Consider the following 5,866-nt stretch of genomic DNA (forward strand, 5'->3'; position numbering starts at 1 on the left):
TAAGTATTTCCCGTTATTTGATAATATTCGAAGTGTTATTTTGTCAAATTGCGTTTTCTAGTTGTTGCTGATCAAGGAAAATGGTTGGTTTTTGCATATTGGCCTTGTATCCCCTCACCTTGCTAAAGTCACTCAGGGTTCTAGTGGGTCTAGTTCTTTCTTAAAAAGATTCCTTGGGATTTTCTATGTACACATCATGTCTACGAATGAAGGCGGTTTTACTTCTTCCTTTCCAACTCAGGTGACCTTTGTTATGTCTCCTGAATTACTGTGCTACATAGGATCTCTAGGGCAATGCTGAATAGAAGTGGTAAAAGCAGACATTTGTCTTATTTCTCACATTATAAGGAAAACACACTGACTTTTATTGTTATCTGATCCTCTTTATCAAAATAGAAAGTTCCTGGGGCATGTGGGTGGCTCAGTGGGTTAAAGCCTCTTTCTTCAGGTCCCGAGACCAAGACCTTCAGGTCATGGTCTCAGGGTTCTGGGATCGAGCCCCGCATCGGGCTCTCTGCTCCGAGGGGAGCCTGCTTCCCCCTCTCTCTCTGTCTGCCTCTCTGCCTACTTGTGATCTCTGTCTGTCAAATAAACAATAAAATAAAATCTTTTAAAAAAATAGAAAGTTCCTTTCTATTCCTAGTTTGTTGAGAATTTTTATCACAAATTACTGTTGAATTTTCTCAAACTCTTTCTCCGCATCTATTGAGATGGTTATACAATTTTCAATCTTCATTCTATTACAGTGGTAAATTACATTGATTGATTTTTAATGTTACAATATTATAGTTAATGACTGCGTTCCTGACATAAACTACTTTTGCCTTGTGTATTATCCCTTAAGCTATCACTAGTTCTACTTTGTAAGGACTTATTTAGGATTTATTTAAGGATTAATGATCTACTTTTCTAAGTTCGATTTTCTTTATATTTTGTAAGGATTTTTGAATATATGTTCATGAGAGATACTGGTCTATAGTTGTTGTTGTTTTTTTTAATAATGTCCTTATGTAGTTTTAGTTTTAGAATATAATGACCTCATAAAGAGTTGGGACATGTTCTCTCCTCCTTTTTCTGAGAGAATTCATTTAAAATGGATACTATCTCTTTCTTAAGTGTTTGCTGGAATTCACTAGTGAAACCATCTGGATCTGGAATGTTTTGTTTTGTTTTGGGAGGAAGCTTTTAAATTATTAATCTAATTTTTTAAATGAATTATGTGTCATGCTTGAGTTTCCAATTTCAGTCTTAATTTCAACATTACTCAGATTTTAGCAAAAACTATATGCAGAAGCAGAACTAAGAAACCCCCAAGTGACTTAATTAAACATTATATATACAAACAATTATTCCTTTTAAAAGCTAAATGGGAAAAGCAAACTTGTAAGGTGTAATGGGGTAGATCATCTGAATCCCTGAATCCATCTTTCTCTCTCCCTAAACCAAGATCAGGTGTCCTTTGATCTCTGACATTCCAATGTCTCTTGGAGAGACACAGGTAGCCAAACACATGGGTTGCTCAATGGAAAATGGCTTGATGATGGTTTGACCAACTGGCGTCTTAGTCCCCAGCTCTCCTTGGTCAGGAGATAACAGCATTTTTCGTCAGTATGCTTCCATAGTTAGAGTCTTGGTAAACATAACTCTATTTACTGCTTTTTGCGCTGTATGTGCTTGTCAATTTAAGGGGAAGGAGCCAAAGCATTTTATTTCCTCATGTTCCTTCACATGATGCCAGTCACATTAGTCAAGGTCATCATAGGTCACACAAATAGCTCTAAGGATGAGAGATGTTGCTCATGGACTCGAGACACATTCATAACACATGTCAGGCTACTGTGGGGTATTTTTTTTTTTCTTCTTGAGTAAGTTGTGTCTTTAAGCAATTGGTCATTTCATCCAACTTGTTGATTTTATTGGCATGAAGTTGTTCATCACACTTCCTCATTATGCTGTTATTTATTGTCTCTAGAGTCTGTGGTTAGCTCTTCTCTTTGGTTCATTACGTTAGTAATTTGTATCTCTCTCTCTCTCTCTCTCTTATTCTCTGATGAATCTCGCCACAAGTTTTTCAATGTATTGGTCTATTCAGAAGCCTACTTTTGGTGTTGTTGAAGCTCTCAATTATTTGTCCATTTTCAATTTCTGCTCCTTATTATTTCTTTCCATTTACTTTGGGTCTCATTTGCTCTTCTTTTCCTAGCTTTTTTTTTTTTCTTTCAGAAAGAAACTAAAAATATTGATAAAATAACTTTCTAAAAATAGATAATTAAAGGCAAAGATTTTTCATTGAGCTGTATCCCACAAATTTTATGTTCAGTTTTCAGAATCACCAGTTAAGATGTCTTTGGTAATATCTCTTGTGATTTACTTTTTGAATCAAGGCTTTTTTAAGAAGTGAGTTGTTTGGGTGCCTGGGTGGCTCAGTCAGTTGAGTGTCTGACTCTTGATTTCAACACAGGTCATGATCTGGGAGCTGTGAGAGTAAGGCCCTGGGGGGGGGTCTGTGCTCAACAGGGAGTCTGCTTGGCATTCTTTCCCTCTGCTCCTCCCCACGTTTGCTTGCTCTCTTTCTCTCTCTCTAAAATAAATAAATAAATCTTTTAAAAAATTAAGTGTTTTGGGGCACCTGGGTGGCTCAGTGGGTTAAGCTTCTGCCTCAGCTCAGGTCATGATCTCAGGGTCCTGGGATCAAGCCCTGCATCGGGCTTTCTGCTCAGTGGGGAGCCTACTTCCCCCTCTCCCTCAGCCTGCCTCTCTGCCTATTTGTGATCTCTCTCTCTGTGTCAAATAAATAAATAAAATCTTTTTTAAAAAATCAACTTCTTTGTTTAATTCCTCCATATTTGGGGGTTTTAGATATCTTTCTGTTGCTGGTTTTTGAATTAATTCCATTATGTTGGAATTAAAAAGACTTTGTTTTCAGTCCTTTAGATATACTAAGATTTGTATTTATGGCATTTTGGTACATGTTCCACATGCACTTTAAAAAATTGTGTAAGCTGTCATTAAGTGGATGCTCAGTAAATGTCAGTTAGGTCAAATTGGCTCAAAGTGTTGTTCAGGTGTTTCTTATCTTTACTGAATTTTTTTGTTTGTTTGTTTTATCAGTAATTGAGAGAAATGTATTGAAACCTCCAACAATAATTGCAGATCCATTCACAGTTCTATAAATTTTGCTTCATACACTCAGAAATTATCTTAGTAAAAACATACACATTTAGGATTTTGTATCTCTTGATGAATTATGTTTTATTCTAATTAAATATTCATTTTTATCTCTGATCATATTTCTTCTCCCAATACCACTTTTTCTTTTCTTTTTAAAGTTTCAGATATTTATTAATCAGTGTAAATCCCAACACAATATATCAACATGATTTCATGCACTTAGAGGGGAAATATTCCCTGGATAAGTGGAAAACTGTGCAGATGGCTTCTAGGAGAACTACATTCTAAGCAGCATTATAGTGAAACATTTCACTTAGAAGTCTGAACCTTCTTTCTTCAGTTTGCTGTAATCTACATTCACTGGGTAGAACTTGTATTGATCATTGAGACCCAGTTTTTTCCAGGGTTCTGTATTATTCTTCCTATCCCAACTGACATCAGGATTGAACAATGCCGGGCACAAGACATACAGGGCTGCTCCAATAACATAGGAAGATGAGGATCAAACTCGAATGCTTCTTGGCCTGACCTAGGATCTGGCATAACATGGTTGTGGCAGAGTCCTCCAGTATGGAAGAAGAAAAGATCAAGACTACCAGGCCTGGCACTAAGCAATCCTATACCAAGGATGACCAATGTTCAAAGTCACTCAGCTACTTTTTCTGATTATAATACAGTCACACACGTCTTCTTATCATTATTCTTTTCATAGTGTATTTGATTCCATCCTTTTACTTGCAAACTATCTGTGCCTTGATGTTTAACGTGGGTTTCTTGCAGACAGCATATAGTTGGATCTGCCTTTTTATTCTGTCCAATAGTATCTGATTTTTTAATTGGGGTGCTTAGACCATTTATATTTAATATAATTCTTGGTTTGAATCTTCCATCTTGTTTCTTGTGTCCTATTTGTCCCATCTGTTATTTGCTCCTTTTTTCTTCTTTCCCTGCCTTCCTTTGGGTTAATTAGGTTTCCTTTTCATTCCATTCAATCTCCACTATTGACTAATTAGGTACAACTTCTTTATTTTTTAGTGGTTTTTCCACCGCTTTCAATAGATATCTTTAGTTCGTGACAGTTCTCCTTTAAGTAAAATTATATCCTTGCACATGCAGTTTTTGACCCTTACAACACTATACATTCATTTCTGCCTTCTATCCTTTATATTATTGTCATCATACCTTTATTCAATTATCTTTTAGAGAACTTACAAAATGAGGGGGGAAAATTTCCTGACATATTTATACTATTTTTGACGCTCTTTGCTTCTTTCTGTAGATCCAAGTTTATAGCTGGTATCATTTTTTTAATTCCTGAAGAATTTCCTTTAATCTTTCTTGTTGTGTGGTTCTTCCAGTAATGAAATCTACCAGCTTTTGTTGCCTGAAAAAGTCTTTAGTTTGTTTTCATTTTTAAAGAATATTTTCTCTGACTATAGAATTCTATATTGACAGAGTGTCTTTGTTTCCTTTCAGCATCTCCAAGGTTTCTTTTCTTGTTTTCTGGTTTGCACAGCTTGTGACCAAAAGCCTGTGGTGTTGTTATCTTTCATTCTCTGACATAGAGTGCCTTTTTTCTTTAGACACTTTTAATAGTTTCATTATTGGTTTTCAACAATTTGATCATGATATCCCTTTGTCTGGTTTTCTTTATTTTTATTCTGCTTGGGATTTATTGAAGTTCTTGGGTCTATGAGTTTACATTTGTCTCCAAATATGGAAAAGTTTTGCCAATAGCACTTTAAATATTTTTCTGTCCTTTTTCCTCTCCTCTGGGACTTTAGCAATTTGTATGTTGGATTGTTTATGCTGTCCCTTAGGTCACTGTGGCTCTTTATTTATTGTTCAGCCTTTTAAAAATTTTCTGTGCTTGAGTTTAGACAGTTTCTATTGCTATGTCTTTAAGTTCACTGATGCTTTACGTTTCTTCTAATTTACTCTTAATCCCATCCTGTTGGACTTTTTCATTTCATATACTGTATTTTGCTCTAAAAATTCCAAGTAGTTCTTTTCACAAGGACTTTTGTATCTTCTATTTTACATCATTATATTCGTATTTTTCTTTAGGCCTTGAACATACTGGGCATATTTTTTAAGTTTATTTATTTTCTTTAGTAATATCTACGCCCAATCTGGGGTTTGAACTCATGACCCCAAGGTCAAGAGTCACACACACATGCTACAGACTGAGCTAGCCAGATGCCTCTTGAGCATATTTATAATAGCCTTTTTAAAGGCCTTGTTTGCTAATCCTGTCATTTCTGTTTCTGCTTCGACTGAACTGACTTTTCTCCTCATTTTGAGTCACATTATCCTGTTTCTTGGTGTGTTCAACAATTTTAGTTCAGTTTTTATTTCACTGTGAGTATGATGCTGTGGACTATTTTGTTATCTTCCAGTATAAAGTATTAGAATTTTTATATCAGGAAATTAAATTGCCAAGGATTAGCTTACCCCTCTCAAGGTTTGTTTAAACCTCTGTTGGGGCAGGTCTGGCGCTGAATGCCCTAGATGATCAATACAAAATTTCCACTCTGTCTGGTTATAGCCTAAACATCTCACCTATATGAATCTCGAGAACTGTGCAACTGATGAATCCCATTGGTTTTTGCCTGAAGTCATGGCATTTCAGTCTTCACATATGGGGCTTATCATTCAGCAAGCATTTCAGGGGACCCTTGTGCAATTTGGGCGA

The 5,866-nt window shown here is 35.8% G+C and overlaps 1 pseudogene; it reads right to left on the minus strand.

The window, feature by feature from the left end:
* Positions 1–3,484: 3,484 nt before the first annotated feature.
* On the minus strand, positions 3,485–3,719 carry LOC111153378 (annotated as a pseudogene).
* Positions 3,720–5,866: the final 2,147 nt, after the last annotated feature.

This window comes from Enhydra lutris, unplaced genomic scaffold (assembly GCF_002288905.1).
Source record: "Enhydra lutris kenyoni isolate GAN:26980312 unplaced genomic scaffold, ASM228890v2 scaffoldscaffold31, whole genome shotgun sequence".
NCBI classification, from domain to species: domain Eukaryota; kingdom Metazoa; phylum Chordata; class Mammalia; order Carnivora; family Mustelidae; genus Enhydra; species Enhydra lutris.